We start from the raw sequence: 13,792 nt of genomic DNA on the forward strand, positions 1-13,792 counted from the left end.
TACATGCATCTATCTGCAGTTAAAATGAAAATTATAGCCCAATGGATTTTTTTTAGCCTAATGATTTTTTTTCTGATAAGACATAAAGGGTCTGTAGTGAATGAAAATCCTCAATATCCAAATTTTAGTTGCATAGATTTTAATCTAAACATCAAAGAAAAAAAGTGAAGGATTTTACATAAGTGAGATTCAATTAGTTTTTAGAATAGTTTTGTTGTGCAAAAACACATAATTTGAGAGCAGGTAGACTGCACATCGAATGAGTTCTGGGATAAATTTAAAAGCAAAGAGAACTGAAGTCTATAATGTAATTATTGTATTCTAAAATGTGCCATATTCAACTCCTCTTTCCACAATGGGAGGAAGGAATTGCTTTCAGCATGAACTACTCTGTTCACTCATAGTACATTTTATGGATATTAGGAATTTAAGAGAAACTGTATGCTAAGACAGTAAAATGAATTTTTATACATAACTCATATCCAATTATCAGTGATTAGTATAAATTATATAGGAGAAATTGGAGGGAATTACGAGGGAGTCACATTAAAAAAAGATAGGTGATATGGAAAATTTACTGACCTAAAAATGATGTCAAATAGAAAGGAAGATAAAATTATACAATATCTATAACTGTCACATTGTAGAAAATAACTGGATATGGTATTTAAGTACTAATAGGAATCATGAGCCATTACATGTTTTTTTTATTATGTACTTTATTATATTCATTCTTAAATTTTTACCTCATATGTTTTCTTAATTAAAAATAAAATATTAATAGTTTAACTGGGGAAACTACCCACTCGGGGCCCCCTCCTGTCCCTCCTGTCCTTCTCTTGGACAGGAGCTTTGTTTCTCTCAATAAATATATACTTCTCATAAAAAGATAAATAAATGAATAAAAGTTTAACCAATCTTGATAATCTATAATAAAGACCAGACCTAAAGTTTATTACTTTTGCCTACTGCTTTTTTCTTGATTCTTATTTTTAATCTGAAAACATTATTTATACATTTAACAAAATATTATACATCTAAAAATCACAAGCTACTTATAGTTTTAGTAAATATTACTACAATACTACTATTTTCTTTAGTTTTTTAGTATTTTAATGATATTTGGTTTTCTTATTAAGCAGGGTCATTAGCCAGCAGTTCTATGAAATTTGCAGTTTGTAGATGTGCTCATTCCCCAGACGCAGTCCTAGCACAGGTCCAGTAGGTGTAGGAGAGCTTCCTGCTACCCTGCGCCACTGGTCCCAGCCCAGGCAGAGCGTGGGTAAGACCCTCTTCCACCCCCTTGGTAAGCCCCCCACCACTCCGCAGCACCTCCCCTACCCCGGCCGCTATGTAGGAATTTCTTCTGTGTCCTGGAAAACCAGATCCAGTCGTATCCCAGGCCAAGTGAATGTGTGGGAGAGCTGCCTCTCCCCGCTACTTCACCTTGTCCCCTCCAGGCTCAGCTCAGGCCTGGCAAAGACTGTAGAGGTTAGAACCACCCAGCTAGTAAAGGAGCAGAAAATCCTGCCTGAGGGGCACAACAGTTTCATCCCCAAGGACAGCAGCAGGAAGGAGCTGAGCACAGCAGCCAGAACCAAGCCAGGCACAGCTGGATAAATCCAAACTTTGTAGATCTGCACCTGAACTTTAGCTCATGCTAAGGTTATATATGCAACAAAGATCTACAACAAAGGTCAGAAAACAGTGCTACACAAAATAACAAGAAGGAACAAAATGCAACCACAACCACAGAAACCAAGCCCACATGTAACAAGTGCAGAGGACACTAACACAGAACAAATTTGGTATCACACAGCTGAAAGCAAAAATGAATCAATGGCTTCTGAAATTAAAAAAAAAAACAGGTGCAGAAAGGTATAGGGGAACTCAGATTGGAAATAAACAAAGAAATATCTGAATTAATAACATCTGGAGTAAAGAATCAAATGCAGAAACATATGGAGGAAATCCAATTCCCACCCAGAACAAGTGCAGAGGACATTACCACGGCACAAATGCAGGAATTAATAGCGTCAATAGTAAATAAGCAACAGCAGAAAGTTGTAGAGGAACTCAAATCCCAATTCTTTTCTAAAATAAAAAAAAGAATTCTCAAAACTTATAGCATCTGAAGTAAAGAAGCAACTACAGAAACATAGGGAGGAAACCCAATCTGAAAAAAACACTGCAGTAAAAGAATTTATAACTGCTTCTAAAGAAGACATTGAAAAAAAAATTGAGAAGATTGGAAAAATGACGGATTCCTTGAATGAGCAATATAGGAAAGAAATAAATCGGATGAAGCAGAGTCAAAGAGATATAGAGGAAATTATAATCTCAATCACAAGCTTGCAAAACTATTTAAGTGAAAGTGAAGACAGAGTTTCAGATCTTGAAGATGCTGGTGCAGCTAGTGAAAAGTTAAGAAAGGTTCTCTTAAAAATAACGAGGATGCAGTAAAGAATAATCCATCGCCTGCAAGATGATGCAAAGAAGAACAATGTGAGACTAATAGGCATCAATGAGAAAGAAGGATTCAATACAAATGACATTAAAAAAAATATGGGCAGAAGTAATAGCAGAAAACTTCCCAAACATAAGAAAACAATCTGACATTCAGGTAACCAAAGCATAGCGAACTCCAAGAAAACTCAACCCAATGAAAAACACACCGAGACATATAATACTCTAGAACCCAGAAATTCAGCACAAGAATAGTATACTGAAAGGCACTAGAGAAAAGCAGATCACATTCAAAAGAAATCCCATCAGGATTACGGCCGACTTCTCTTCACAAATGATGAAGGCAAGAAGAGAATGGAGCAGAGTACTTCAAGTCCTCTATGAAAAGAAATTCCAGCCCAGACTACTATACCCTGCAAAACTCTCTTTCAAGTTTGATGGAGAAGTGAAATACTTTCATGACAAAGAACAGCTAAATAATTTCGTGATGACAAAGCTAACCCTACACAAGCTACTGAAAGATATTCTAGAGTGGGACCAAAATGATCAGTACTCCACGAAGCAGATCAGAAGCAACCAACTAAATAGGGCAAGCAACGATTACATAAAATTGGTAAGTCTGTAGATAGCTTCAACAAAAAGAGGAAAAAAAATTCAAATACAAGCAATGAGGATAGAAAAGGGTGTAATTACCATAGACCCAGTGGAAATTTAGAAGATTATCAATAGCTACTACGAGCATCTTTACTCTCACAGAATAGAAGACACTGAAGAAATGGAAAGATTACTAGAAAGGTACAAATTATCACAACTGAATCGACAAGATATAACCACTCTCAATAACCCAATAACAGCCAATGAAACATGAGATGTAATTAAAAACCTACCAACAAAGAAAAGTCCAGGTCTGGATGGATTCACAGCAGAATTCTAAGACATTTACAAAAGATGTAGTCCCTATACTCCTCAAACTCTTCCATCAAATTGAAAAGGAAGCAATCCTCCCAAAATCATTCCTGGAGGCAAGTATTATACTCATACCAAAACCAGGGAAAGACGCAACTAAGAAAGAGAACTACAGGCCTATATCCCTCATGAACATAGATGCCAAAATCCTCAATAAAATACAAGAAAATAGTATACAGCAAACCATCAAGAAGATCATACACCATGACCAGGTAGGATTCATCCCAGGGATGCAAGGATGGTTCAATATTCGAAAATCTAAAAATGTTCTACACTATATCAATAGAGTGAAAACTAAAAACCACTTGATCATCTCCATTGATGCAGAAAAGGCTTTCGACAAAGTCCAACACTCATTCATGTTCAAAGTCCTATAGAAAATTGAAATAGATGGCCTCTACTTCAATCTGATAAAAGCCATTTATGAAATCCCAACAGCTAACATAATCGTAAATGGGGAAATACTGAAATCTTTTATTCTTATATCTGGTACAAGACAAGGATGTCCTCTATCACCACTCCTATTCAATATAGCTCTGGAATCATTAGCTACAGCCGTTAGACAAGAAAAATAAATATAATGAATAAGAATAGCCAAAGATGAAGTTAAATTATTTTTATTTGCAGATGACATGATACTTTACTTAGAAGACCCAAAAAACACCACCAAGAAGCTACTAGAATTAATACAGAAATTCAGTAGCATAGCAGGTTATAGAGTCAATATGCAAAAGTCAATAGTATTCCTCTACACAGACATCAAACACACAGAGAGGAAAATTATAGAAACAATACCTTTTAAAAAGCACTGAGGAAAATGAAGTACATTGGAATTAATCTAACTAAAGAAGTCAAAGATCTTTACAAGGAAAATTACAGTACTATGAAAAAAGTGATCATAGAAGATTTCAGAAAATGGAAAGTTATTCCATGCTCCTGGATAGGAAGAACTAACATTGTGAAGATGGCTATACTCCCAAAATTGCTGTACAGATTTAATGCAATCCCTATCAGACTACCACAAACATACCACACAGACCTAGATAAATAATTCCTAAAATTTATCTGGAACCAGAAACGACCTAGAATACCAAAGGCAATCCTGGGCAATAAAGACAAGGCAGGAGCCATTACAATTCCTGACATGAAATTATACTACAAGGCTACTGTGATAAAATCAGCATGGTACTCGCACCAAAATAGACTTGAGGATAAATGGAATAGATTAGAAGACACTGAAGCCCCTCGAACACACTCAGCCACCTTATCTTTGACAAAGGGGCCGAATATACTCAGTGGAAGAAAGATAGCCTCTTTAACAAATGGTGTTGAAAAAACTGCCTCGCTACATGCCGAAAACTCAAAACTTGACCCAGGTCAATCACCATGCACTAAACTGAAGTTAAAATGGATTAAAGATCTGAACATTAAAGCAGAGACACTAAATCTCCTGAAAGAGAAAGTAGGAGGAACCCTTGAAGACATAGGAGTAGGGAAGGAGTTCATGAACAGAAATCGAATCACATGGGAAACAGTTGAAAGAATTAACAACTGGGACCTGCTCTTACTGAAAAGTTTTCTCATGTCAAAAAAAATTACCAACAAAGGGAGAAGGCAACCCACAAATTTGGAAAAAAACATGACAAATAAGTACTCAGACTAAGGTCTGCTCTCTAGAATTTATAAAGAACTAAAAAACACTAAGGCCCCAAAATTTAAAGATGCAATCCAGAAATGGGCATCTGAGATGAACACATGCTTCACAGATGAAAAAAATAAAGACGTGAATAAATATATGAAAAAATGCTCCACATCACTAGCCATCCACGAAATGCAAATGAAAACACCATTGAGATACCATCTCACCCCAGAAAGAATGGCTATCATAAAGAAATCACCCAACAACAAATGTTGGAGAGGCAGTGGGGAAAAAGAAACCCTTCTCCACTGCTGGTAGGAATGTAGACTGGTGCAACTGTTATGGAAATCAGTATGGAGACTCCTTAGAAATGTTGGACTGGAAATCCTATTTAAACCAGCTATTCTTCTACTGGGAATTTTCCCAGAGAATCTGAAAACATCATATCATAGTGATATATGTGTGCCTATGTTTATAGCAGCACAATTTGTGATAGCCAAATCTTGGGAACAACCATGATGCCCATTACCTGAGGAATGTTTGAAAAAGATGTGGTGTTTTTACAAAATGGAATATTATTCAGCTATTAAGAATGATAAACTCGAAGCCTTTATATTGAAGTGGATGCCACTTGAACATGTACTCATAAGTGTAATAAACCACACACATGTATAGTTTCTCTAGTATAAGAACTCAAGAGAAGAAATACAAATAGAAAGGTTTAATACAAGTAAAAGGGAAGCAGGATCTCAAGGACTAACTAATCAAGAGAGGAAAAATAAAAGAGTTAGGAAACATGACAATATCAAGACATACAATTATATGTAGAAGATGGGAAAGGCAATGATCCTGAGAAAATCCAGTAGATTTTTTTTTAATCTAGCAGTTAATTGGAAAGATTCTCACCCTGACTTACTATATATACTGATACCTGTGAACTAAGCTACTACACTGAAGATGGTAATCTGTAATAGTTGGAGTGCTGTCACTCTGGTCTTCTGAATACAGGCCGTTTGTCATGACATGCCAGTTGCTGTTATGAAGTCTCTCAGGTAGATGGTTGTTCAAAAAGAAGGGGGTGTTGAATGAAAGCAAAAGATAGGGAAAGCAATATTGTGGGACTGACTTGCTTCAAGGTTGTATATGGTGAGATTTTTGGAGTTATGTGTAAACATAAGAAGAATATAATTTTTAATGCCTATTTTTAAAATATAGTCTATTTTTTTTCTGGAAACGGGAATTGAACTCAGTCCCTTGCACTTGACAGGGAAGTGCTTCTTCCACTGAGCTATCTCCCCGACCCCTGTATATTCTAATTTTTACATGACTTTTTTTTTATCATATTCTGTAGTGACTTAAGGTTCGACATATCAATACTTGATGAAAAATACCTGTTCCATATTATACCTAAGATGTTTCATATGCAGACAGACAGTGAGGTTAAGCTTACCAGCCTAAATTGTATGGTAATAACATTAAGCTTTGTCTTCTGGATGGTTAACAACCTAAGTTTGCAGACCAAAATTAGAGAAAAAGGAGGGATTGCAAGGTAAGCCAACATTTTGGCCCTAGTCTTCTAAGGTCAATTAAGACTCAGGACATATGAGAACTTGTACTGTAATGTCATGTAACTCAGCGGTGTCCCAAATTTTGTGATCAAGGAGATTATGGGGCTAAAGCGTAAAGTGATCTATGATGTAGAGTGTGCCTAAGTAGAGTCTCCTGGAGAGAACACATTCTCTCAGGCTTTCACAGAAAGCACATTGGCCAAGCAATGGTCGTAACTCATCCACATGGCTGACACTGACAAACAATCTGAGGTACAGGATCTCAGGATCAATCCTGAGGGGATTTCACTGACCTTATCAGACCCAAAAGCTACAATTCTTGTTGCATAGGTCCTGCTTTGCCTTGGTCTTAACTACCTAGCAGAAAAGTATAAAAATGAAATATAAGAAGTAAAGCTATGCTATAATGCTGAGCTGTAGGGGACTCAGGTCAACAATTTCTGACATTGCCAGTGAAGCAGAAGACACAATACTGTTATGGACTACTGAACTCTTTTAGGTTATTTTGCTGAGTTAACACACCTATAATATTCAAATAACAGGGCTTAACAAAAAAAGGTTATACAGATGAAAGCCCATTTTGTATCTGTGAATTCAAAATGGTTAGGATAGATATATAGCTACATTCTCTTAATGAATAGAGTGATTTGTTCTAAAGGTGTTTGTAGATAGGATATCATGTCCGCAACTTGTACAGCAATTAACCACTGGGAGGAATGCATGCAATGTGTTAATTATTGAAACTGTCCTACCAATTTGAGTTGAAACTGTCTCTTTGGTATTTGTTTATGAATAAACTTATGGGAAATAAAAGAAAGAAAAATGTGGGTTAAAAGTAAAGATTTGATATGGGAAAATTAAAAAAAATGTGCTTCTCCATTTTTTTAAGGAACTCTGAAGAAATACACTTTTCTGCAGCACTTTCTAGTGGTACTAATAATACAAATCAATTTAAATAGAATTTTAATTGTTGATGGAGAAGTCAGGAAATCTTTCTGCCATTGATTTAAAACATGGCTTATTTAAATATTTACATAAAATAATAAATTAATCTGTTTGATGACAAAATATTGTTTTAAAATTCGAGGACCAGGGATATTGTTTTAGCAACAGAGCTCTTGCCTGGCAAGCACAAGATCCTGAGTTCCATTTCCCGTACCGCACCTCAAAATAAAACAAAGATTGATCATATTTTGAAATGCATAGTAAAAGTCCTAAAATAGTTGATTTCATACTAAACTTCATTTATGTTATCAACTGATCAAATATTAGGTAATGATAATTATATGTCTTTGGAATGGGTAGTCTTTTAAGAAATTATTTTGGTAAATTATTTTCTTTGTACAACAAGGCAATATCAGATTGAAATTATAAATCTGCTTTTGGAAAGCAAAACAAAATAATTATTTTCTCTTCTAGTATCATAAAGCTGTGCTACATTGCTCCCTAGAGTAATGTGGAAAGCAAATCTTATAAAGTATAGACTTAGATATTTAGCTAAGGCGGTTTCCAAGCAAAACTTTATAAGTTCTGTCTTGCATTTTTTTATCCTTGCAATAAACGGACAGCAAAGATAAATCATTGCAGGAAATTTTAACTATACATTTTCTTTGAAAATTTTTAGTCTATATAGGCTATAATATTAGCAAAATCTGGAAGATTCACTGACAGAAACAAATGTTTCTGGGAGTGGAAACTAGGCACGTGTTAAAGCTTTTCTTCATTGCTCAAAAATATAAAAGAACTAAGAATTGTGACAGATGACTCAGTAAAGAGAAGAATGAGACTCAGGGATCCCTGTCTGTTGTGTCAGTCCGTGCTAGTCATGGATCAGTGTCAGCATGGGAAGATTTCTGGTGGATTCTCTTGTCTAATGAAATGTATATGTGTCAGGTACAGGGAGACAAGCATGATATTTTTAAGAAGGTTATATTTTCAGAAAATGTTTGGGTAGAGAGAAGCAGAGAGGGAGACAGACAGAGACAGAGTGATAGAGAGAGATAGACAGAGATAGAAAGAGATAGAGACATCGAGAGAGAGAGAGAGAAAGAGAGAGAGAGAGAGAGAGAGAGAGAGAGAGAGAGAGAGAGAGAGAATAAGAGACTTCTTGGCTTTCAAGATCATACAGGCGGGAAAGAGACTGACAAAACCATCAGCAAATATGGACTAAATTGTAGAAAAGGAGGACTTCAAATATGAAGCCTCAATCCTAGAAGGCAGAGCCAGGAATCCATAGGACCGAACCATAAGCCAGAGACACCATTGCTGGCTCTAGGCCTCTAGCTGGATTCATGGTAGGTACTGTTATGGGCTTTAGGTCTTCAAAGACATTTTTCTAGGATTTTAAACAAAATTTTTTTACCATAAGGATTTTTAAATTGCTGGGTTTGTGATTTTTTTCATATATCCACTTTGAATAAGAATTTCTCTTGCAGGTATCATGCCTATGTTATATCATTTCATACTTGAAGCACCAAAGATGTTTCTTGATTTTTATAAGTTTACAGATGAAATTATTTCCCAGGATGAATTTTTCTTTATGTCTTTCATTTATTTTTTATTTTTTATTTTTTTTCTTTATGTTTTGACCAAACTTGATTTAGTTGATTTTGTCAATAAAATCTGAAATGTTAAGTCTGAGATTTAATGCTTTTTGGAGTTGGATAGATGTTATGATAGGTTGAAATCATTGAGGACCTCACTATAAAATGAATTTAGCATGCATATGGGACAAACATGAATTGCTAGATAGTTATTGGTGAAATGTATAGACAGAAAATATTCCTCTCTCCCAAAAGATGTTCCATGTCGTAACCCCTGATATGTGTAAAATGCTATCTTATGATGATAGAGGACATTTTATGTGTAAATAAGGCTCCTAATTATTTGAATTTATCCCACATCATCTATGTAAGTCAATGTCATTAAAGGGTCATCAAATGAAGATAAACACATAATCATGTCAGACAGAAATGACATGTTGAGAATCTGCTCTTCTGAAATACAGAACTATCAGAAAATAAAATTTGTTTTCTGAAATTTTATTTTAAATAAGATTGAGGTATTGTTAGTCTTACAGGAGAATTGCAAAACTATTACATTGTTGTAGTAAACATGTTAAATATCTTAATGTAAAAAGAAATGAAACTAGATAATTTTGTCATGCCAAAAATATTTTAAAGCTTAAAAAGATACATAATTTCCAAATAAGATGATAGGAAATTAACAGTAATTATTATATTGCATATTGATTTTTTCAAGGTAGTTGCTCAGATTTCCAGTTATAGGCATGCAAAATTGATCAAGCAATACAAATGCTAACTGTTCCTTTCAATGAACTAGTAGAAATTAATAGTACAATTATCTCAGCTATGTTATTGTGATATATTGTAGACTGGTGGTATACTCTTCACACCCAGTTAAGCTGAACTAACATGATGATGAGTATGTGGAAGGCCTACTTGGGGATTGTTGCCAGTAGGATAAGAGGCAGAACTGGAGAAGAGAGGAGAAACAGTTAAGAAAAATGTAGGGAGTTGTTTAGAAGCTGTTGGGTGGGAAGCTGTTGGGAGGATGTAGGTGGCTGTAGGGAGCTGTGAATTCTCTTGGAGGAGCTTGTTGTACTGGATTTTCTAATGAACTCATATGTTCTCATCTTGCAAGGACCTTTGGACCTTTATTTCACTGAGAATGGTCATAGTTCACTTTGGGAGAGCTCTTCTTCTCATTTTGAGCATCACTTCCTGCCTCCTGAGGGTAAGATGGTGTATATTCAGTGTCCTAGAAAAGGTTATCAAGTTGGCTTTCCTGATAGGAGCTCAGCTTTTCTCATCATGTGAGGAGCTCAGGACCTTACCAATGCTGAGCATGACTGTGGTACTTTTTGGAGGAGCTCTGGTGTTTACTGAATATTGCTTTCTGTTTCTGAGGGAAGATGGTGCACAGCTCAGTCTCCTGGAGGGACTTGTCATGTTGGCTTTCCTGATGGGAACTTGGCTTTTCTCATCAATGGAGGAGATTAGATTTCATTGTTGCTGAGAATAGTGGCAGTACTTTTGGGAAGAACTCTGATTCTTACCTTGAGTGTCACTTCCTGGTACCAGTGTGGATTCCTCAGCCTGCCAGCACAGATCTTTTCTTCTTGTAGAATAGACTATTTAGGGTCCACCACCAACCTTGGGCCTTCTTGGAGTATTTCTGAAAAACAGGCCTACGTAAGACATTATCATGTGCTCTAGGCCTCCAGCTGGATTTGTGGTAGATAGTATTATGTGCTGTAGGTCTTCAGCTGGACACATGCAGGACATTAATGTGGGATCCAGGTCCTCAGCTGGATTCCTTTGTTTTTAGTGTGTGAACAGATTTTTCTGCACTTTCTGCATATTATTCTTTGGGTGATTCATTATAAAATAATTTTACAAAATGTGTCAGTATTACATACTGCTCCTTGTAAAAATCCAAATTTTTTTCTATCTATCTATCTATCTATCTATCTATCTATCTATCTATCTATCTATCCATCTATCTATCTATCTATCATCTATACAGTTTTACTTTCTTTTTTTCTCCTTTTGCCCATCTCAATTGTTCTTTCTTTTTGAGTGGTTTCATACTATATCAATATATGTGCACTTATAGCAGCAGAATTAGTAACAGTTAAATGTTGAAAACAATACAGATGGCCATCAACCAAAGGACAGGTTCAAAACAAGGTGATTTTTTAATGCAACAAACTTTTTTTCACTCAATTATAAAGAAAGACAATCTTGAGGCTTTTATGTGTAAATTAGTGCAACTAGAGACCATACTTATAAGTGAAATAAATCAGACCTACATATGTGCAAATATCATATTGTCTCCATGGTGTAAGAAACTGAACAAGTAAATAAAACCCAAAATGCATAATAGATACTATAAAAGGGAAGAAATCTTCTGAAAAATTCCAGCTTTTTAAAACCATTGCCTTCATAGTAAAGATATACAGAAGGCTCAGGAATTAATGCGGAACATTTATCTATCATTTCCCATTTTTTAGTTGTTGAAGCTCTGCCTGATGCATTACCTTGCTTACCCAACGCTTTGATGGCTGTGATGATTCTGTAGTTTGAGTACTCTCTCAGAGACACATAGTCATAAGACTGTAGCAAGGACTGGGATTGCTTACAGGTTACTGACAGTAACTACCATACCTTTCCAGATTGTTTGTCTCTTTAAAAATATACCTATACCCTCATTTGCAAACAAAATGAACTGTGATTTCTATGTTCTACTACATATTAATATGAAGGCTTTAGCATATATACATATATATATATATATATATATATATATTCTAAAATAATTTGATTCAATGTATAATCATAGCAACAGTATGCTACAATTTTCTAATTATGAAATTTAATTTTAGTGTAATGTTTCAACCTAATATTATCTCTCAGGAATTTTCTTTCCTAATTAAAAATAATTATGTTTTTCTCCACCATTTTAAAATGATAACTTCTATTTTTAGTCTAATCTATAGTATATTGCTGCTGAAATCTTTTTCTAAATTTAATTTCATTTTAGTTTAAGGATCAAAAAAGAGCAAAACAAATAGCAAAAACTAAAATAAAAAAGAGTAACATACAACAGTATTTATGGTACAGAATATTTTGTCATCAAATCTGTTGCTCAGATTAACAGATACAAGTATGCAAGATTGTTGAAATAATTAAATATCAATGTTTACTTTCAATAAATCTTAAATTTTTCTTATCCTTTTGCTTCCTATTCTTTTAGTTTATTTTATGGAGAGTATAATAATAGTTGGAAAGACATTAGAAACAGCACACATTTAGAATAATAAGATGATAGGTATTCAAACATGTTTTTTGTATTGTGCATTTCTGTCTTTGGTATAGTTGCTCAGATTATAGATATTAGCATATAGAGTCAGTCAAAGTGAAAATTTGAACATTAACTGCTAATTGTATAAAACTGATGGAAATTAGTACTATAATCATCTCAGATATCCTGTTTATATATTTGCATGATTCTTCCCCCTTCCGTTTTTCCGCTCTCTTTTCTCCTTTCTTGCTGAAAACTAAAACATGGTCCAGATCCATCATCATGCATGAAACTAAAGTAAAATCGATTAAAAATCTAAATATTAAAACAGAAACACTAAACCTACTGGAAATGAGAGTAGGTGGAAAACTTGAAGACGTAGGGATAGGCAGAGAGCTCACAAACAAAAACCAAACTGGTTGGGAAGTAATTCAAAGAATCAACAACTGGGATCTCATCCTATGAAGAAGTTTCTGCATGTTAAAGAAATCACCAACAGAGTGAAAAGACAACCCACAAATTTATAAGGATCTTAAAATGACATTCAGTGGGACAAAGGATTTCTGTCTATAATATATAGAGAACTGAACAACAACAAAAAACAAGGCCTCTAAAATTCAAAGACCAATCCACAGCACTGGCCATTTGAGAAATACAAATTAAAACAACATTGAGATACCATCTCACTCCAGAAAGAATAGGTATCATAAAGAAATAAGCTAATAGCAAATGCTGGAGAGGCTGTGGGGGAAAAGGAACCCTTCCTTCTCCACTGTTGGTGGGAAAGTAGACTGGTACAACTACTATGAAAATAAGTGTGGAGATTCCTTAGAAACCAAGACTGGAAGTCCCATCCAACCCAGCTATTTCCATTCTGGATAGTTTTCCAAAAAAATTGAAAGCCTCATACTACACTGACACGTGCACCCACATTTATAGCAGCGCAATTCATCATAACCAAATTTTGGGAACAACCAAAATGTCCATCACCTAAGGAATGGCTTTCTTTTAGTGTATTTTATGGAATTATTCTCTAATCACAAAATGTGATTAAACAGTGTTCTTGGCTCTGTATTCTCAGTGAAAAACATTGCTCGTCTTTCATTATATTTTTGCCATTTTCATCTTAAGGTTTTCCTCTTAAATTACCATTTAGACATTTTAATAACTTCTATGTTTTGTTTTCAACTATCTCACTATTAAATTCAAAATCCCTGTACAAATAGCTGTAAAGCCCAAGTCAATACTTTTTGTTTGTAGGTTTGCTTTTTACAATATAAAATTCCAAAGTACAACTGAGTTTAAGCAGAGGTAAATGTGTGGCTCA

The sequence above is a fragment of the Octodon degus genome, unplaced genomic scaffold (genome assembly GCF_000260255.1).
Source record: "Octodon degus isolate 3935 unplaced genomic scaffold, OctDeg1.0 scaffold00106, whole genome shotgun sequence".
Lineage (NCBI taxonomy): Eukaryota > Metazoa > Chordata > Mammalia > Rodentia > Octodontidae > Octodon > Octodon degus.